At 54.5% G+C, this 21,768-nt stretch overlaps 1 protein-coding gene across 6 annotated transcripts in view; it reads left to right on the top strand.

Moving 5' to 3' along the window:
* The window catches only part of C19H16orf95 (chromosome 19 C16orf95 homolog), a 432,052-nt gene that overhangs the window by 279,253 nt on the left and 131,031 nt on the right, over nucleotides 1-21,768 (top strand). For 5 of the 6 annotated variants that reach the window (XR_009498961.1, XR_009498960.1, XR_009498963.1 and 2 more), the window contains one exon: nucleotides 14,782-14,837. The gene's annotated coding sequence lies outside the window, so the exon portion shown is untranslated. Of the gene's footprint in view, nucleotides 1-14,781; nucleotides 14,838-17,651; nucleotides 20,820-21,768 lie in introns of those variants that run through there. The other variant, XR_009498962.1, reaches the window with a different exon arrangement.

The following is a 21,768-nucleotide window of genomic DNA, read 5'->3' as shown; positions in this document are numbered from 1 at the left end:
GGTTACATCTCTCGTCTTATCTCTATGATGCCAGATGCCGATTTGGAAACACCCATGTCCTTATTATGCAGACTTTTCTAGAGCAGCTAATAGGTGTCCGGTGCTGGGTGGGGAGCGAGGGGCCTGGAGGCCCACGGGCAGCACAGGATCTGGGCTTCACCTCGGAATGCTGGGCGCTATGGGTGTTTGGGGTGGGAAACAATAGAGACCCTCACACCTGAGTTTTAGCATCGGGGGTCTGGAATCACCATGTTGTCTGGACTTTCTCATCTTTCTGGAAGGAGAACACATCGCTTTTGTAGGAAGGAAAAAAGATATTTGAAAGCTCCAAGAGTGGTGTGACAGAGAGCCTTGTACAGGCGTTTGGGTGGGGGCAGTGGAGTTGGGCCAGCTTAGGAGAGAGAGGGTCAAGCTTCAGGATTCCTGTGAGAATCCTATAAAGCTGATGGACTTTGGCCACAGGAAAGTGGACTCCTGTGTGGAATCCTGTACCCAGCTCCAGTGGGCTCACAGAGCCCCAAAGCCAGGTGTGGACCCAGCTATCACTCAGCTTGGTTGCATTTTCTAACAATTCAGGCAGGAGGTTCTGAGGACTTTGGAGCTCAGTACTTGACTGCCTTGATACTGGGGAGGGCTGCCACCTTCCCTCAAGGGGAGCCCATGAGAGCGGAGGCATTGCTTGGCATGTTGGGGCCCAAGGAGGCCAAGCGAGGCTGGACACGGGCAAGACCTTCATTGCAGGTGAAGTAAACTTTCCCTGGCATTGAACCCAGCGTTGCAGGTTAGATTTGGAAAGAGCTTTGGAACCCAGGGGCGACATTTGCACGCACGCGGGTGGTTGTCAGCAGCACGGGGCGGAGAGGCCAGCCCTCTGTGCCACAGGCTGGCGCTGGGCCGAGGGGTGCTGGAGGTCTGTCCCTGCTCCGGGCCGCCTCATTCCATCTAAGCTGCCGCCGGGGCCGGCTCAGGGGACACCGGGCGTCTTGTGCAGGAACGCTCGCAGGCTCTCCAAGTCTGCTATTGATTTTCAAATTGCAAACAAGAATGTATTCATTCCCTGGGCTTCGCCATAGTCTTACATTATCCACTTAGAGTCACGTTACAAAAATAGCTTTAAACCGTCTTGCTTGAAATATTGGACACATCTACTCACTGACAGGGAGGTTTCGTTTGGTTGTCTAGCCGGGCTTTGGGGCATAACTTTTCACGCTGATGGTGTACACACCCGTCACTTTGACACAAGAGGGGATGTTGGTATTTATTTTTCCCTCGAGAAAATGATGGGGGAACAGGCAGAATAAAAAGAATTTCCAGAACGGCCCACACCAAACCCTTGCCACGTCTCTGCGGGCATGGACTCTTTCCCGGGCCCTTGAATTCCTTTGGTTTGAGGGAAGAGCCCCTTTTCCAGCCCTAAAGAACGGGGTCTGCTGGAGATGTGGGTTCCTCTCACCCCTGGCTGCCCGCACTCCTACCATGTGGGGAAGCTTAAAAAAATGCCACTGCCCGAGCCCTACCTGAGGCCCAGGAAGCCTTCATTCCCCATGGTCCTGACAGGCAGCCAGGTTGAGAAGCTCTGCTTCAGCCAGCCCTGCTCTTTGGAAGGAGAATGAGGTCGTCACAGCAGCTCAGAGGCAGCAGCGTGATTAGTGATGTATCTGCGTGGTCCCTTTCCGGGTTCCCAGCTCTCCTGCTCCCACCCTCGCCCAAGGCCCCCCCCCCCATCTCCCACCTGGTGAGCCCATCTTCTTATTTTATTTATTTTTATTTGTTTTTTTGTGACATTCAATTCAGTTTTATTAAAAAACTCTTTACTTTGAGATAATTGTAGATTCACATGCAGTTGTAAGATATAATACAGAGAGACCCCTGTACCTCTACCCAGTTCCCCCCGTAATAGCCCCTACATCACTACAGTACAGCAGCTCCGACAGGAAACCGACATTGACGCAATCCATCCGCCTTATTCAGATTTCACCAGATTTCACTCATTTGTGTGTGAAATGCGTGTGTTTGTGTGCACGCGTGTGTGTGTGTTTTGTCCTGAGCAGTTTTGTGACATGGGTCCACTTGTGTGACCACAACCAGTCAGTACACAGGACAGCTCCGTCTCATCCCAAGGATCCCTCGTGCCCCGTTTCATAGCCTCTGCCACCTGCCTCCATTCCGCAGCAGACACCAGCCTGTTCTCCATCTCTGTCATTTTGTCATGTCAAAAGTGTTATATAAATAGAATCACACTGTGTGTAACCTTTTGAGACAAGCTTTTTTCGCTCAGTGTCATTTTCTTGAGCTCCAGCTACATTGTTTGATGGATCCGCTCCTTTTCACTGCTGGGTAGTATTCCCCACGGTGATGCACTGCTGTCTGTGTAATACTCACCTTAGGAAAGACACTGTGCTTGTGTCCAGCTTTTCTCTATTTTCAATAAAGCTGCTGTGAACATACATAAATTTTCATGAAAACAAAAATTTTCATGAATTTCAGTGAAAATTTATGTGAACCCCGTCTTCTAATTAGTCTTCCTGCTTGGCCTTTCGTGCCTAACAGTTCATTCTCCCAGGAATGTTCCCTTCACGATGCAATCCTGACGCTGACCCTGACCCTCAAGAACTTCTCCGTACTCTTAAGACAAAGTGGGAAGTCCCTACCGTGACATCCGACACTGGCCTGGCCCCTGCCGCCCTCCCTCATGTACGGGTGTGTGCCACTCAGAGCCCAGACTCTGTCGTCTGTCGGCTGGGTGCAAGCCTGCTCCATGCGCCATGGCTGAGGGCCGTGGGCAGTTAACTTACCCCTCTGTGCTTGAGTATCCCCCAACCTGGAAGATACAGACAAGCGTAGAGCCTACCTCCTAGACTGCTGTGAGGATGACACGATTGCACGTGTGTCGGGCTCTGAGTTCCACAGCTGGCACATGGTTAACATCTGATAAATGTTAGGCACTGCTGGGCCCCCTCCCTCTCTGAGCTCCCATCACATCTGCTCTCCTTCCATCCCTCAGGCTCACTGTTCTCCCCCAGTGACCTTGGGGCTCTGGCACACACCATCCTGTCTTCATGGGATGCTCTTCCTTTCCTCTCTTTCCCTGGTTAATATCGCTTCCTCCAGGAAGGCTTCCCTGACTCACTGGCCAGGTCAGGGGTCCTTGAAATTCACTGGGGCACCTACTAAGTTTTCAGGTCACTTACCACAATTGCTGACCATCTGTGTATCTTTCTAGAATACAACTTCTACAAGGGCAAGAATTGGGTTTCCTTTTCCACTAAATGTTCCCACTTGGGTATAATAGGTGCTCAGTTAATGCTGTTTCATGAATGAGTGAATGAATGAATCTCACTGTTGGCAAAGTGGGCAGCACCCTCATGCCACTGCCTTTCAGCCGCCTGCCCTTTTGGGTGAGGTTGTGTGGTCCACACCCACTTGCCAAGCAATCTACATCTGGCGAGAACAAGCCTGGACCCTTCTCTTTGCTCCTCAGCAACAGCTTGACTCTGCCTCTGCCTCTGCCTCTGCCTCTGAGCTGACCCAGGTCCACGTCCCTGCTCAGAGTGGGCGTTGCCTCTTCCTACCTCGGGGCTCTCCTCTGTCCTTTGGTACATAGATCTCTTTATCTCTCTCTCTGTTTCTGTATAGCAGCCTCTTCCCTTTTGTTTCTTTCTTTCTTTCTTTTTTGGTTGACATGAAATTCACATAATGTAAAATTAACTATTTTAAAGCAAACAGTTCAGTGGCATTTAGTGCATTCAGTATGCTGTGCAATCACCACCTCTATCTTGGTCCAAAACATTTTCGTCAGCCTAAAAGGAAACCCCATACCCATGATATAGTCACCCCCACTTGCCCTCCCCCAGCCCCTGGAAACTACCGTCTTCTTTCTGTCTCTATGGATTTACCTGTTCTGGACATTTCATATAAATGGCGTCATTCAGTATGGTCTTTTGTGACAGGCTTCGTTCACTCAGCGTGATGCTCTCAAGGTTCTTCCACGTTGTAATGTGTGTCAAGACTTCATCCCTTTTAATGGCTGAGTGATGTTCCATTGTATGGAGAGGCCGCATCTGTGTTTATCCATCATCCACTGATGGACGTTTGGGTTGTTTCCACCTTCATGGCTACTGTGATTAGTGCAGCTGTGAACATGTGTGTACGTGTCTTTGAACACCTGCTCTCCACTCTAGGGTCCATACCTAGGAGTGCAAATGCCGGGTCATATACTAATTCTATTTTAACTGTTTGAGGAGCTGGCAGACTGTTGCCCACTGTGGTTGCCCCATGTTACATTTCCACTTCTTTGGTTTATATTTCTCTCCTGGTTTCTCCCAAACGTGACTGCTCTAGATGTCACCCCTGACCCCCGGCCCCAGCCATCCTCTGGCCGTCCTCCCTGCAGTGTCCACACCACCCCAGCTTCCCATCCCCTGCTTCACTTCCCCATGTGGACACAGAAGGGCTGCTTGTCTTGGTTGGAATCCTGGCCCTGCCACACACAAGTTGGATGCCGCTGGGGCAGTCACAGCCTTTCTGAGCCTCAGTCTCAATTTATAAATTGGGGATGATGGAGTTGTCATGAGGATTAAGTGAGCCGTGATGTAGGAAGTACTGCTCATCAAGGCTCAGTGACCATTAGCTGTAACTACTTAATACAAATCCACTGTGGGCAGAGAAGGAGTATCAGGCGTGGCCTCTAAAAGGCTCACCCACAGGGCCTAACCCTTGGAAGGTACATGGTTATCACTTACTGCTTCTGAAAATGACATGAAACAGCAATATAAGATGGAACCATGCTGGATTTTATGGTACAGATGGAAAATGAGCTATTTGAAAAGGACTTGTAGTTCATTAGTTTCCAATATGAAAATATTGCTAATGTGGACATCTGGAGAACTGACCTAACCATGTTCTGTGACTCATTTTACCTTCTCAACATCCCTCCAAAGTAGCCGTTATTGTCCCGTTTGGCTGACAGGTAAACTGTCGCTCCAAGAGGGAAGGAATCTGGATAAGGAATCTGGGGGCAGCAGAAATGGGACTCAGGTTCACCTGGCTCCAGAAACCACTCTCCGCACACTCTGAGTTCTTTCTCATGCAGTCTTCCAGCCCCAAGACAGCCTTCCGTCTTTCCATGCTCCATGGGCACCCCTCTTGGGCAGATGGACACAGCAGAGGGCTGTGAATCTCCTGGGTCCCAAAGTTTCCTTGGGCTGTCTGAAACGCTCCAGCCCCTGAACAATATTTGTTTTTGCCCTCCTGCGAGTATTTCCATTTGCTTTGGATGGAAAAACAAGCCCTTCTGTTGTTGTGAACATTTCAAAGGGACCTGGCGGGCCGAAAGATATCCGCTGGAACGCCGTACCAGGAACCGCGCGTTGATTCAGATGTATTGATTTTTATCAGCTTTTGACCCTATTTGTTTATGAAAAATATCTGACTCCCAAATATGGTTGCTTTGAAGGCATAAGAGATAAGAGCATGACTGTGTCCCCAAAGTGATGAGGCTCTTCTGTGCCCACAGCGGGCACAGCGCGGCTGCTGGAGCGTGGACTCGTGTCTGGGCATTTAGTGAAATCAGAGCCTGCCACATCCACACCACATCAATCCACGGGGAGCTGGATGCCCTTGGGTGCTAAAAGGGGGAGTGGGAAGGTCTGTGTCAGGAGAGGAAGGCCATGAAATGGACACGAGCTCAGGCCATGTCCATCAGAACCGCGAGCCTGGACTCTGTGCCTGGGACATACTTAGTGAGGAAATGGCCAGGCACCCGGGACCCTGCAGAGGGACGACCTCTGAACTGACAAGGGAAGCGGTCAGGGTCCGTGGAGGGAGGGTGGCCAGCACTGCAGCACCGTCACAGTGCCCCTCGTCATCCCACAGGGGCCCCTCATCATCTGGACACTGGGGGGTGGGCACAGCTGCCCTGCCTACTTTACGATGTTATTGGCAGCTGCAGTCACATGTGTCAGCAGATGTGTACTCTTTCACTAATTCTCAGACAAGGCAGCTTCTGGAGCACTACTGGGGAGCACATCCACCTCCCGGCCCCTGTCTGAGAACACTGAGAATACCCGAAGCACGGGACAATACCCTCACCTCAGAACTAGCGTTGGTGTACCAGTGAGAAAACAGCACTGGTCTACCAGTGAGAAAACAGCACTGGTCTCAAAGCAAAATCCACAAAAGATAAGATAAATAAAATGGGGTCCATCCTCACAGTGGAATATTACTCAGCCATAAAAGGAGTGAAGTGCTGACGTAGCTACCACGTGGAGGAACCTTGGGAACGTGCTGAGTGAAGAAAGTCAGAAGCCAAAGACCACGTATCAGATGAATCCATTTATCAGGACACGCCCATAACAGGCAGATCTACAGAGACAGAAAGCAGATTAGTGGTGGCCAAGGACTTGGGGAGATGGGGGTTTGAGGGCGATGGCTAAAGGGCACTGAGTTTCTTTGGGGGGGTGACAAAAGTATTCTAAAATCGACTGTGGTGATGGTTGCACAACTCTGTGAATAGACTAAAGCCCATTGAATTGTACACTTTAAATGGGTGGGTTGTCTGGTGTGTGAATGACATCTCGATAAAAGTGTTAAAGAGACTGAGGGGTGGGAGTTCCTGAGACTGAGTACTTTTGTCCAGTGCGACTTCCTGAGAGGACGGTTGTCGGCACCCCTCCCCGAACTCTGAGCCCGTTGACTGTGTGTGTGTTTGCAAGTATGTATGTGTGTGTGTATGCATGTGTATGTGTGTGTGCGCATGTCTGTGCATGTGTGTATGTGTGCACGTGTGTGTGTGTGTGTGTGTGTGTATGTGTGTGTGTAGTGTAGGAACCTCGCCTGGGCCTGCTGTTCTGAGGCGCACACTTTGGTGAACCTGGGGTAGGGAACTGGCTGGCGGCTTCTTTTCTCTGAGTTTTCATGTTGAAATGGCCCTCAGGTGTGTGTGGAGCTGAATTCACACGTTTGCCGAGTTTGTATCGGTTTGCCGGGGTGTCCACGGGGCAGGCGCTCTGCTGGGGAGGGGGTCCTGCACCCTCCTCCCTGGTCTGAGAAAATCTCTGCCATTTCCTGCCTTTGCTCACAGACACCCACATGAAACACCCCGCTTCCTCATTCCCCTTACTTTAAGCACAGCCTCTGATAACCTGTGACCCAGAACAAATCAGTCTGTGGTTTGTTCGGACCCTCGGACCTCCCCAAAGTTCTCATGTTGTAACTTAAGCTCCCTGTCACCTCTGAAGGCTGACCGGGCTGAACTTTCTCTGCCTTTCCCAGCGCCTGTGTCCTGTCTACACAGCACCCGGTTTCGGTGGTGGGCGCCCGGAGTGGGATTGCTGTACCAGAGGCTGCCAAGTGGCTGTGTGCATGGTCGTGCCGCTGGATACGAGGCCGACAGCCGTGCGTCCACGTCGGCACACACTGCACGCCTGGTGGGTGTGAAGCAGTGCAGGGGTGATTAGTAACGATGGACCCCTCTCCAGACGCTTACTGGCTTTTGGACAAACCGCCTCTCGGGGTCAGTCCTTGTCTCCACGCTGTCCATTTAAAAGCAGCCAAAGGCCTCCCTCCCTCCCTCCGTCCCTCCCCAGGGTAACCTCTGTGGGAAGTCGGGTCCCTCCTCCTGTGTGTGCTTTATACCCCTACCGCTCCCGCAGGAAGTATGCGTTCCTGCTCCACAGTGATAGCGTCAACTGTAAAACTGGAACTTTTCTTTCAAAGTTCCCACCCATCCAGTGCTCTTGGCTTCCCGTCCAGGGACGCTTCTACCCCCTCACGTTCACACCTCACACGCACACCACACGGCACCCGCACACACCCCTCACAGCCCCCCGCTTCGCATTCACACCACGCCACCTTCCATCTGCCCCAGGCCCGTATCAGCCCAGTTTTTCTGTCCACGGCTGTTGAAGGGAAATGGTAGAGGAGGAGACTGGATAGGAAATTCGTGCACCAGATATCACCTGCTGTGGTCTGAATGCCTCTGTCCCCCTGAGATTCACATGTTGAAATCCTAACGATGGTGTTGGGAGGTGGGGCCTCTGGGGGGTGATGAGGTCACAGGGGTGGAGGCTCGTGAAGGGGATTAGCGCCCTTGTAAAAGAGACCCCGCAGGCTCCCTCCGTGCTTCTGTCCCGTGAGGACACAGCGAGAGTCTGTGACCCGGAAGTGGGCTGTCACTCGACAGTGCTAGTGTCCTTGTCTCGAACTTAGAGCCTCCAGAACTGTGAGAAATGGACTTCTGTTGTTTCTACGCTACTCAGTCTGTACTGTGTTTTGATAGCGGCCCGAAGGGACTCAGACATTAGCCCACAGTCATATGACTTCATCCAGTCTTCACAGGTACCCAGTAAGAGAGGGGTACTGACTTCACTTAAGAGACGTGCCGAATGCAGCTCAGAGAGGCTTAGTGCCTTGTCTAAGGGCACACAGCTGGGAAGAACCAGAACCACACTCTCGCTCCTAGGAAGAGGGACGTGGTCAGCACAATGGTCCCAGCAGATCTTGAGCTCCTCCCTGTCGCCCTAAGGATGCACTCGGACCAGCCGGGATGAGGGGTGGCCCCTGAACCGGCCGTTGTGCAGCCAACAAGCAGGGCAGGGGCCCGGCAGCCAGACCCACAGCGATCTTAGATACAAATCCGCCCGCTCAGCCCTCTGTGGGGGACGGTGCAGGACATCAGTCCGAACTGGTCTGGGCTGCTCCTCAGCCTCGGAGCCTCACAGTTTATCTCCATGTGACACAGACCTTCTAAACACTGCAGCATTGCTATGAAGATCAGGATGATCTCTGGCAGTTAAAGACCTGACTCACCCGTTGTTCCTGCTCACTGTCACTTTAGGAAGTTCTTCCCAGTGGGGCTCCTGTGGGTTCGGGCAGAGGGGCCTCCCGGTGACCCCCACACCATGTGTCCGGTCACCTCTCACACACTGGGGAGGCACACTTTCCAGAATTCATCAGAACAGGCTGGTCTTTCCTGGAAGGAGCCTGGCTCTCCCAACACTTCCTGGATTCGCAAGTTCAGGGATTCACCGGTGTTCTTTCTCAACCTTTATTTATTTCTCTCACTTTATTATTTTTGGATTCATGTAAATGAAATCTGTCTTTGGCTTCCTAAAATGGATGAAAGGCTTGCTTGGGTCAGAAGCTTCAAAGTCGGTTTTGATGGAGAAAAACCGATACAAGACTCTCTGCAGCGTTTTTTAACCCTCACGCCTTCTTGGTGTGAGATGAGGGGAAGGAGGAGAGAAAGATGGGAGGAGGAGGAGGAGGAGGAGGAGGAGGAGAAGGACGTGCTCCCATCACCACACCTGCATCCAGACAGGAGGAGGGGGGAAGGGGACTTACGGGCACGTGTCTGGGGCGGGACATCACTTTGCTCCCATCCCACTGGCCAGAATCTAGACACGGGCTCACACGCGCCTGGGACCTTGCACGTTTAGTAAGAACGGCATCTGGGATGGTGAGTCTTTGGGAAGGACGGTCATGCCTAGCTAGTTACAGTTAATACTATCCCCTAAGAAGGAGAATGGATGTTGGCGAGAACTAGCAACTTCTGCCTTGACGCGCATCAGGCTGGTGTTAATCTGGAGACAGGTATTCTGAGACGCCCAGAGAAGTCAGTGCACAGGGGGTCACCCCTTTCGTGTGCAGCCGAGATGTGCCTTCTCCTCCCGGTCGTTCTGTGCCTGGAGGTGTAATCTCCCATTGTCTCGGTTTGGATTCCCCCAACACAGACCAGGGTCAAGTTTGGGTGCACCTGTTTGGAAGGTGACCTCAGGAGGCATCGGGGAAGGAGAGATGGAAGAGAGGGGCCAGTGCTGGGTGCATTCTTGGCCCTGTGACCACGGTGAGAGCTTGGGGGTGCTGTGTGGATCACCCCTCGGAGTTTCTCAGCTGCTCAGCCAGGGAGCTGGGACGTTGCCCACCAGCTGTCACTGTCACTGACTGAGGACCGCTCCCAAGGACAGTGGCCCCTGGCGATTCTGGCCTGCCCGTCTGCGAGCGGGCCAAGCACTCGCCTGTAGCAGAGAAAGCTCCCATAAAAGGCCGCAGGCACCGGAGGAAGCCATTGCTGTCTGGGACGACGCCTGCCGAGGGCTACAGGCTGGACACCAACGGTGATGCTCCAGCCGTGTCCTGAGCTGACAAAACCTCCCCCGGTCCCCACGGAGCCACTCTCTGCCTTCCAGCTGTGAGCTGCTACTGGACAGCTTTGTGGCTTGGACAGCTGCAGGGAAGCCTTCTGTTGTCAGGAGTCTGAGGGGGTGCTTGTAATTTCTCTGCGGTCCCCAGGCACTCCTTCGCCTGGCCCTGTCCTTCAGGAAGGTGGGGTGTGTATTAGTTTGCTGGAGTTGCAGTAACAAAGCACCACACATGGGGGCTTCAACAGCAGAAATGTCCTCTCCCATGGGCTGGAGGCCCCAAGTCTGAGACCAAGGTGTGGGCAGGGCTGACTCCGTCTAAGGCCCCGAGGGGGACCTGCTCCAGGCCTCCCCAGCTCCGCGGGTTCCCTGGCCATCCTGTGCTCTTTGCCTCGTAGACGTGTCCCCGTGATCTCCGCCGTCACCTTCACGTGGCGTCTCCCTATGTGCCCTCTGTGTCCACAGTCCCCCTTTTATCAGGACGCAGTTGTATTAGATTGGAGGCCCACCCTCGTCAATATGACCTCATCTTGACTAATTATATCTTCAAGGATCATATTTCCAAATAAGGGCACATTCTGAGGTACTGGGCGTTGGGATTCCAACATGGGAGCTTGGGGAGGACGCGGTTCAATACGTAAAGGGTGGGAGGAGGCGGCAAAGGGGGCTGCCACGTCGCGTGCGAGAGCATTTGATTCGGGTCAGCATAGGCCCCCAGGCAGGTGGAGGTAGGTGCCGAGGTCACCTGCCGAGCAGGGCACCAAGCATCTCATCTGAGACCCTTGAGGTTTGAATGAACGGGCTCCCTTCCACTTGTGTGGCTTCACCACTGCTCTTGGTTGTGAACACGAGGGCCCTTTGGACTTCATCCAGCTCTGTCGAGGCAGCCCCGAGGGTCCTCCCTGAACCGGGGGCAGGGAGGTGGGGTGTGGAGCTCCCATGACTGGCAGGTGGAGAAGAGTCTGTGGTGAGTGGCTCTTCTGTGCCTGTTTCAACCTCCGGGCGGCGGGGAGTGAGGGAGGGGCGGAGGGGCAGGCGGAGCGAGGATGGCTTACGCTCCCCGCACAGACTCAGAATCGGAACGCGGTCCAGGGTTTCAGCCTTGGAGTCCCCAGAGCTAGTCGCTAGCCATCCTCCTCCCCCTGGAGGATAATGCATTTAAAACTTCTGAGCTGTCTAGACTTGTTATCTGGCCCCTAATTCCTGAGAGCCCAGAGCGGGCAGCAGCGGGACTGTCGAGATAGCAAGAGGGTGAAGTCATTGGTGTAAATCCTGAGGCAGGAAGTCAGTTCCAGGGACGATGGATGAGCGTGGGCCGGTGCCCGCACAGGGGGCAAGATAACGCGTCTAGACTCCGCTGGCCATTTCCTCCTCTTCCTTTAGGTGTCCTATCGGCTGCCCCGTGGCCTTCCTGCTCGCTCTTCCCGTGCCTCGCAGGAGACACCCTCTCAGGAAGACCTCACTTCATTTTCGGTGTAGGGGTCTCTCGGTGACTTGGCCTCGCTGGGGGTGGGTGCCTTCCCTAAGCCACGGCGACGGCGGGAAAGGCCAGGCTGACCTCTGTCACTCTGTCATTTCTGAGAGTTCAGTGGGTTAGGGGAAAAATGACGTTTTCTCTCGCCGGTATCCAAAGGTCAATGGAAGGTCATTGGTGGGATCACGGGGAGACAAGTTGATGTCCGACAGACCCAGAGATTTCCACAAGTCCTGGGGAGAAAAGAGCCTGGAGCAAGTCTTATCTAAAAGCCCCTGGGAGCTGTGGAACGCTGCATAAGCTGCATAACCTCCTACTTCCGGAAAGTGTGGCTAATTTCGTTGGCCCCTGTGCATGCTGGGCTATCCTGAACCCTGGAGTTGGGGTTGGGAGTGAGGTCAGAAGGTCATTTGGTTCAGTCCCCTGCCTCCAGGCAGGATTCTCCCAGCAAACAGTCATCGTGTGTGTTCCAACAAGCAGGGACACAAGTGGTAGCTTGGGAAGAAAACAGACCTGCGAGCACCTGCGGAGAATGATGACGTGGTAATCCCCGCCAGCTGTCCAAGTCTGCGAGCCCAGCTAGCGCTTTGGGGTTTGAACAATTGCGCTGAGATCTGTGGGGGACATCTGTGGAGAAGAGCACAGTGTGTCCAGAGATCAGCCACCACTGCTGTGGCAACAACCACACAACATCAATGACAACAATAAAAGCGAAAATGTCTTGAGCACTTGCCATTCGCTAGTTTATGCCGAGTGGCTAGATGTATGCATTTAATCTCTTTAATCATCACGTAAGCCTGTAAGCCCACGAGGGCATCCTATTGCATTTATCCAAACTGAGGCTCAGAGAGGAAAGGTATCTGCCCAAGAAGGAGAGGTAGAATTTGGACCCAGTTGGAGCTGACTTCAGAGCCCAGGATTGAACAGCTAAATGCTTCTGCCATGTGAACATACCATGTGTGTTCTGTTCTGTTGGACAGGTGGGGGCGGCTGAGGGTGGCCCAGGTTAATAGACAGGACGGCCAGGAGGCCAGCCCACATCTTTACATCCCAAATCCTCCATTGCTCCACTGGGCCCCTCCTGTCCCACCACGTGCAGTGCCCTCTGGCAAAACCCGTTGCTCTTTTATGACCCATGAGGCATGTGGAGGGGGACTCCCTCCATGAGGGTTTATCTTTCCTACCCTCCTTTAAATGAGGATGATCCAGCACCTACTATGCTCCCGGTATAGATGTAAGAGAAAGCTCTGGTGTGTGAAAGGAGGCCAAAATCAGCAAGAAGAGTGCTTCTAAAGATGCAGAAGGACCTTGAGTCTCACCCAGCCATGAACAGAGCCTCAGGCTGGAGTTGGACCCCACAAAGGGGGTTGCAGAGACTGTGAGGAGGAAAAAGGAGGACGAGACTGAGAGTGACCGGCAGTCCCAGGTGGCCGTGGCGGGGATGCTGCCCGATACCTGCGTCCATGGGAGAGGTGATGTTATCATGAAGGCCCTTATCATTAAGTAGGGGCCTGTTCAATAAATAGGTGACGAATGGGCCATTCAAAGGAGTAGTGTGCAGCCATGAAAAGGAGTGAGGGTTCTTTATATAACAATATGGAATGATGACCAAAGTAGTTGAATGAAAAGCAACAAGATTTTGTGTGTGTGTGTGTACACTTACACACGTAAGTATACATACTCATATACTTACATGCACATAACTATATGTTTATATTCCTAAAAGATCTCTAGATATTGGTAGCCCTGGGAAGGTGGCTGTGGGAAATGGTGAGAGGGAGATACCTTTTTATATCTTGAATTTTTGACCATGTGAATATATGACCTTAAAAAGGAATTAAAAAGCTCTATACTATCCTCTAAACTTGGGTGGCCTCTTGAATAGTAAGCAACCCCCTTTGTGCCCAAGGACTCTTGCCCTCTCCCCTGGGTGTCCCAGAGGTAAGCGAGGGGCCCTTCTGTGGGCAGTGAGAGTAAGCCTGGATAAGGGGTGCTCAGTGCCCGCCTCTTCCCGTCTCGGCTCCCAGGCACTCCCGCCCTGCCCCCCCGGGTGGTGCTGCTTGGCTGTGGGCCAAGGATGCCCAAGCACAGAGGGAATTCTGCTGCACTGAGGTCCCAGAACCCCGCAGAAGCCAATGCCCTCAGCCCCACCAGGGCCCAGGCGGCTTCCTGCAGGCTTAGAAAAGAGTTCTTTTAAGAAGTTTAAATGCCTTCTCCCAGGCAGGGGCCGGAATCCTGAGAGGGCAACACCCAAGGATTTATTGGCCTTCCCAGGGCTCGGGCTTTTTGACGGCCCCATGAGAGAGGCAGGGGGTCAGGGGTTATCTCCGGGTGGGCAGCTGGGGGCTGCCTGGGCCCCCTCCCTCCTGCGGCATCTGCTAGAACCATTAAGGGGTCCCTCCCTAGAAGTGCCCGGCTCGGGTTTCCGACCTCCAAGCTGCCCATACACTGTGCAGACCCCGGGTGGGGCGAAATGGACGTTTTTCGATTAAAATGAAGAGGGACAGTGGGCAAGAGGGACAGATGGGGAGAGGAACAACGGAGAACAGTCCCCCGCGGAGATAAACGTGAGGCCACTGGAACGTGGCGGCTGTGGAGGCCCTGGGAGGGTGAGGGGACATTTGTTCTTGCTGCAGTCAGTCCTAACAAATGGTAGCGTGAGGGCCGTGCGGGAGGCCCTGGGACCCACCCGTGAGAAGTCAGAGACGGGACTGCAGGATTTCGAATTCCCGGTTCAGGCTGCTGGAAGGCAGTGCGGTGAGGGTCAGGCGGTCCCCACTGGGGAGCCTTGGAGGAGTTAGGCCATGGTCTGGGCCTCTGTTTTCACATCTGTAAAATGGGACTAATAATAATTCCTCTTTCTTGAGAGTGTCGGTGATTACCTGAGATGCTGCAGGGCAAACGCGTGGCCACAGTAGCAGCCAGTCTCCCTCCCAAGAGCTTTACCCAGGTAGCCCAGGCAGTCCCCACAAGAATGCCATGAGGGGGGGTCCAGAGAAAGCAATTGAAGCAGAGAACCGAGGACCTCGCCCAAGGTCTCGTCTCGGAGCTAGTGAGTGGTGGGGTCTGGATTTGAACCCAAGCCCCTGCTGGGTGGTCTTCATCCATCGCCCGACTGCAGCCAGACCTCTTTCCCAGCATGCCACTAACCCAAGCCCCTCGTTTCAGGCCCACGGGGTGATGATTTTCCTCAGCCAGCGGGTTCCTGTGTGACTTGAGTGCAGGTAAGCTTTGATTTAATGTCCGTGGTTATTTCTCAGACTCCAGTGAACCTGGAGGATGCCCTTTCTCAAGGCCCAGAGAGGGAGGAATCCATCCTTTCTACAATCCCCAGAGAGATTTATGCTGTTGGCGGGCCGGCCATGCATTATTACATTTCCTTCTCTTTCATTAATCATCCTCCGGCCCTCGTTCCTCCTGACAGCCAGGAGACCCCGCAAGCCCAGGGTCTTGCTGCCGATTAGGACGCGGCTGAGCAGGCCAGCGCTTATCTCTGGGAGAGAGCTCAGCGCTGCCTTGACGGAAGGGCAGCGACTCCTGCATCACCACCCCTCCAGGAAGGAAGCCCGCCCTCCCCAGAAGCCAGGTGCTGACGGGATGGCCCAGCAGGGCTGCTGCAGAAACAAGTGCTGACTCGCGGGCACCTGGTCCACATTCACACTGGGACGACGATAATCACTCCCTTCTTGCTGGCCTTCTTGCCATTTCTTGAGAATTTACAAGGTTGCCGTGCCAAGCGCTTCACTCCATTACCTCGTGTTTAATCGTCTCAACGCCCTCTAAGGGGCACAGAGCTCATCACCCTTCCTGCGCGAGGAAACGCTGGTCCAGGGAGGCGGGAGGGACAGGCCCCCGTCAGCGACTAGCACAGGTAGGGCGCCTGGGGGTCCTGCCCTCCACTGCCTTCCGTCATGACAGGCCACGGGATTCCGTTTTCAAGCCTTTTCTTAACAGCCTCATGGAGATATAATTTGCGTCCATACAATTCACCCACGTAACGCGTACAATTGAGTGGTTTTTCGAATATTCACAGATATGTGCAGCCATCCCCCAGTAAATTTCGGGGCAGTTTCATCACCCCCAAAGCATCTCTGCACCCTTCAGCTATCACTCCAGCCCCCTCATTCCCGAGACCTACGACCCCCAAGTCTGCTTCCCATCTCCATTGTGCACAACTGGTTAACAGACAGCTGTGGACTAGATGCTGGCCGTCGCCCCTCGTGTCTCCTCTGTTCTGGTTCCGAGTCACCACTACCTCCCAGGCCCCCTGGGGTGCTTGGCCAGCCCGGGCGGGGTGTGTCTGAGCCCTGGGGGCCACCCTTGCTGGCATTCTGGTTGGAACTGGTGGCATGGCAGGGGGGACACTGGGATAACCCAGGGAGGGGGCCGCGGCCCTCAGGGAGCTTAAGGCCCGGTGGGGGTGGGGAGGACTGGGCGGGGGGCAGACAAGGCCCAAGGGTTTGCGACATGGGGCCAGTGGGCAGTGAGGAAGGAGAGGGGACCACAGGCGCACAACATACATTTGAGTTTAAACGTGCGGTTCAGTGGGAGGTGGGGTCCAAGTGAAGGGAGGAGGGAGCAGGGGCCTCAGGAAGGGAAATGGCCAAGGTCAGAGAACAGGGTCCCTCTGGGAACTGCAGAGAACTCACCGTGAAGCCCAGGAGGACCAGTGGCGGGGGCGCAGACAGGAAAGCGGGCAGGAGGCTTGGAGGCAGGACCGGAAATGCGAGGCCACTGGGGCTCAGAGGGGAAGGGGCTTCCTGTGTGCCCCTCAGTTATAGGACCGTCTTCTCTGTGCTCTGTGCTCTGTGCTCTGAGATCCTACCGCAGAACCCAGGCCTGGGGCTGTCAGGGCCAAGCTGCCTGCCCGGTTTTTCTTGCTAAATCCTGCACCGTATTTTACATTTGAATGACTCCTTAATACTTACTAATCAGGAGAAGTCCAGATTTTGTCTTCCTTCTCAATGTCAGAAGATCTGAATCCCTCCTGGCAACCACGGGATCATGTGCCCTTGGTGGGCATGTCCCCATGATGCTCCCTCTTGCACCTGACTCCAGGCCGTGGGTTCCTCTTCTCCCACCTGGCCTGCCCCACTCATCCGTGTCACGTCCAGGCCCTGTCCATTAGTTGAAAGTGTTCAGAGTGGACATTTCACCAGGCTCTTGCCAGCAATATGGCGCCTTGATGCAAAATACAAACGTCAGCCCCTCTGGACGGACGGATGGCTCCAAAGTGCCCCCTCTGGGCAGATGGATTCTGAAAAAGTGCGCCTCCCTCGGGGGGCTGATGTGGGGTGCAGGGTGTCGGGCAGGGCTGGCAAGCCTGTGTGTGCAGAGCAGGGCCTTGTCCTCCTCAACAGCCCCTCTCTGATGGGTGGGCAAGCCCAGAAGCCTAACTGAGAAGAGACAGTGCTTATTGAGCTCCTACAGTTTGATACCAGCACGAGGGCCAGGAGATGAGGATGGAGCCGGTTGCCTTCCAGCATTCCAGCGTGGATGCGGAGAGGGAACGCACGCCTCCCCGGCCTCTTGCAGGCTGGATTTCCTGCCTGGCGCTGTGGAGCCAAGAGGGGGTAGGGGTGGGCGGGTCAGGTTCCCTCTGCCCCCTTCCCCCACTGGCTTCCACACCATCCATCAGCCCACGGCTCACCTGTGAAACCCAAGGCTGGGAACCACAGTGCTGTTCCGTTACCAAATCAAGATTTATCGGAACGTGACAGGCCTGCAGGGCTTTTATGACGTGCATGGCGCCAATCCCTTCTGTTAACCTGCTTGTCCCTGGTGAGGCGGGGCGTTTTACGACTGCCGACACCCCTCCATCTGCTCCTGAGCTTGTGGCGTTCTGACAGTGAAGACAAAATGTCCAGCTTTGTCCGGCCCCGCGGGCTGGATTATCACTTCGGCACTTGAGAGCTCAGCCCGCTTCCCCCTGGAGCAAGACCCCCGGGCGGGATCTCTGTCCCCTCTCCTTGGCTCTGCCTGGTGTGAGTGAAATTCAGAACGCGCTCTGACAGTCCCGTGAATTATCTCTTTTCCAGCCTGCCTCCCTGGATCTTTCATCTCCATAGCAGAAGCCACGTCAGGGTGTCAAGAGGGGGTTTCTTCTCGTGAAATAATCCGTTGACGTCTCTACAAAGGCCCCCGTGACACCCAAATTGCCCGAGCCTCAAGGAAGAAAGACACGATTTGGGGGCCATTTGGAACCTCTTTAAAAAGGAGGACAGGGCCTCCCGGGGGCTGCCTCCTGACGAATTACCATTCCAGGCAGGTGGGAGGGTGTCCAGGCCCGGGACACTGGGCCAGCGCTTCAATGATCTGGTTGAAGACTTAAGCCATGTTTACACTGAATGGAACCCATTAGGAAGTTGGAAGCTCGTGGATGCGCCGTGCGTCCTCCTCGTCCAGTGCACCCCTGCTGGTGTCCCTCCAGAGCGAGGGCGCGGAAGGGCTTTTCCCTACTAAGTGACAGCACCTGCTCTCCGTTTACCTGATGCACTGCTCACTCTTGCTCAGCCGGGGACCTGGCTGTGGAACTGGGAAGCTGACAGACGTTTGCTGTTCAGAAGGGGAGGTTGAAAAGGGCTTCTCATGGGTGGGTGCAGAGGGCGCCCCCCCACCCCTCTCCCGCCAAAACTCTCCTCCCACTGAGGAGGGTCCCACCGGAGGGTGGTGCCGGCCTCTCTGTGCCCGGGGCCTGGGCTGGCTGTTTCCGGAAGCCTATGGAGAAGACACTGTGATTCCAGGGTTTCTGACGAGGCCATTATGTCACTAACTCAACAGCGAAGTGAAGCTGTTCAGGGCAGGGCTGGGGCAGGAGCCTGACTGATGCCAAACTCACGTTCCCAGGTGGAAACAGTTCTGGCTGCTGACAACCAGGTCTTACTCAAGTGCCCTGGCCTCGTTCACAGCATCTGTACGTCGGATTAATGACATCTGCCTTACAAGGTTTTAGGTCTAAATGCGAGTTGACAGCTAAATGTACTAGTATGCAGTAGGCACTCAACAGTTGTTCACGGACTGCCATGTGCCGTGAGCCCTGGAGTCACAGAAACCTAGGTCTGAACCCCCAGGTTGGCCTTCAACAGCTGGTGACCCCTGGCAGGCCACGGGACCGCTCTGAGCCTCAGGTTTTGTGTCTGTAACGGCGCCCAGGTCACGGGGCAGCTTGGAGGCCACGCAAGACTGTGGGCAAAGCACTTAGCGAGGCGTGCAGTGAGCGATCAGTAAGCACTCGAGACACTTGCCCCGATGATGGCGAGGACCGCCGTCACTGCTGCTCTTTCATAGACCTCACCTGGAAAATACGTCCTGGGCCCTAAAGAGCCACGTAAGGCCCTGTGCGGGCCTCCCCTGGGCCTGGCTGCCTCCATCCTGGGATTTGAAGGTGCTCCTGTGTCCCAGGCCCTAACGGGGCCTGCTTACACCAGGGCCGCAGCCTGCAGCTGGGGAGGGACCAGCCAGCTGAGCAGCTGGGGAGGTGGCCCTGTTTGTTGGCCTTGGATGGCCTGATTGTTTTTATTTGCAAATGAAAAGTAAGAAACGCTCGCCCAGGCCAGAGCAGCATGATTTCATCCTCAGTGTCTCCTCCGGCCTCCCTGTCGGGAGGCCCGCAGGACACGGATGCCTGAAGCAGTTCAAATAACTGAACCTGCCGTGACCTGGGCTGAAACCGAGAGAGGGTCTGCTGGGGTGGCTGCCGAGAGGCATCGGGCGCCGTCTGCGCCAGGAGCTTCTCCGCGAGCCTCTGCAGCTGGGGAGCGAACAGAGACCTGGGGGGTCAGCGTCACCCCGCCGGTCCCCCCGGCAGGAATGGTGTGTGGACGGACTCCCACAGAGGGACACCTGTGCATGGCAGGGATGATCTTAGCTCACCTGCGTTGAGTGCCACCGGTATACCCACCCCTACTCCATGCCCTTCGTAGAAGGAGGTGTTATTAGCAGTATGATCGGGGGAAGGCAAAACGGTACAGACATTTGGAGGACAGTCTGGCAGTTCCTTCCAAAGCTAAATATACTCTTACCACACGATCCAGCAATCGTGCTCCTTGGTATTTCTCCAAAGGATTGAAAACACGTTCACACAAAAACCCGCACATGGATGTTTATAGTGGCTTTTTTCATAATCACCAAAACTTGGAAGCAGCCGAGATGCCCTTAGGTAGGTGAGTGGATAAATAAACTGTGGCACATCCAGACAGTGGGATATTATTCAGCACTAGATAGAAATGAGCTCTCAAGGCCTGAAAAGCCGCGGAGGAACCTTAAATGCTAAAGCGTGGAGCGGCACTTAGCATATTGCTAAGGGAAAGAGGCCTGTCTGAAAAGGCTACGTGCTGCGCAGTTCCAGCTACCAGCTGCCCTCCTGGGGGTCTGGCCTGCGGATTCTGGACTTGTCTGGCCAGCCCCACTCTCACTAAACCAACTCTTGAGCTAAATCTCTTCTTATCTGTCTCCCTCTGGTTCTGTTTCTCTGGTTTGGCACAGACTGACATAATCGCACCACGGCTGTGTCACCTAGGGCGACTTGTCTAACGTCTCTGCCTCAGTTTCCTCATCTGTAACATGGGGCTAATAAGAGTGCCCACCTCCTTAGATGGGGGCTAAGTTACCCCATGGCAGGCACTGAGACTGGCTGGCACAGAGCAGGTGTAACTAGTAACTCCTGCTTTGCTGAGGAAGAAACGGAAGCCCAGGAAAGTTCTATCACTTGCTTGGGGCGTCACAGCGCAGAAGTGGCAGAGCCAGCGTGGAATGCGACACCTGTGGCCCCAACCATGCTAACGCCACCTCCACTCACAGGGAGTTCTGATGGCATTTGTGTGTGGAAGGGTTTGAATGGCCTGTATATTCTGTGCTTTCTGCAAAAGAACTGAGCTTCACAAGGGTTAGAGCGTTAAGTAGTCATGACAGCCCTTCGGAGGCAGGGAAGGTGGCCGGTCCATCACATGGCCACCACGTGGCCAGGCCAGGAGACGGAGGTTGGAGAAGCCCAGCCACACTGACCACCTCCGTGCCCAAACGTCACCCGGGATCCGGCGTCCGTGGCCTCCAGTGGGTGCACTGTCTTCCCGGGGGCCGCCGAGAGCTTCCCATGGGTTTTTATTAGAAACAATTGGAGGATCCAGCTACCCCTCAGTCGTTTCGAGATGCACATTTTCCACATTCCTCCTCGACCTGGCACGGCCGGGACACTGTCATTTAAAAAAATAATAATAAATCTGGTATTTGAAATTAAAAAAAATCACAGCCTTCCTTTCTTTGACTCATTTCCTGTGGTGTTTCCCTGGCCTAATCGAAACCTGACAGGCTTCGTGGCAAAGGAAGCCAGACCCCCCTGCACCGGGGCAAAGTTCAGCGTGGAGAATGGTGTTTTTGTTCAGGGGAGTGGGAAGAGGTGATGGCGAGGGGGCTTCCCCTACCGAAACCAAAAAGCAAAGCAAAGGACCGAAAGGAAAACATCCTCCTACGTGGCATTCAACTCAGCCCTCAGATTCGGGATTGAGATTTGAGCCACAGTGCCAGGAGGGGGGCATCTGTGCCTGGCCTGCTCCCCAGTGCTCCTCTTGGGCTTACGGGGACCACTGAAGCCCTTGGGACCTCAGGATCCCTCCTACCAGGAGTGGACACGAGCTGTGTTCTCGCCACCTCCCCGGCACCCACGGAGCTGGGTGAGAGCAGGAGGCTCCGGGCAGCGACATGGAGCCCAGAGTGCTGGGGCAGTAAGCGCTGTGGGGCGCCCGACACGCCGGAGCGGGTAAGCTGTCAGCGCCTGCTTTGTTGGCGTTTTTACGCCAACGCTGACCACCACCGCTGGCTTGTATGGAGCGTTTACTGTGCTGCTCACCTTGCAGGCTTTACCTCATTTTATCCCCAGACAGCCTTAGAAGGTGGAAGACATGACGGCTGCTGCCACTCTATGGAGGTTTGGGGAAGCGGAGCATCTGAAATGTCACCCAGCCGTGAAGGAAGCCACATGACCAGGCTGGCGCTTCGAGCCGCCGCGCTCTGCTCATTTCAGGGGGCAGCCGGCAGAAGGAGGGAGGCTCACACACAAGTCACCTGGAAGGCTCGGCAAGTGTTGACAAATAGGCATTAAGGAGCCTTTGAGAAGAAAGAAGACGTAGCCTTAAACCCACAGGGCTAAAGGGTTAAAAA

Source organism: Balaenoptera ricei, chromosome 19 (genome assembly GCF_028023285.1).
Source record: "Balaenoptera ricei isolate mBalRic1 chromosome 19, mBalRic1.hap2, whole genome shotgun sequence".
Classification (NCBI taxonomy): Eukaryota; Metazoa; Chordata; class Mammalia; order Artiodactyla; family Balaenopteridae; genus Balaenoptera; species Balaenoptera ricei.
The sequence above is the reverse complement of the archived record's forward strand: the minus strand, read 5'-3'. Positions and strand labels throughout refer to the sequence as shown.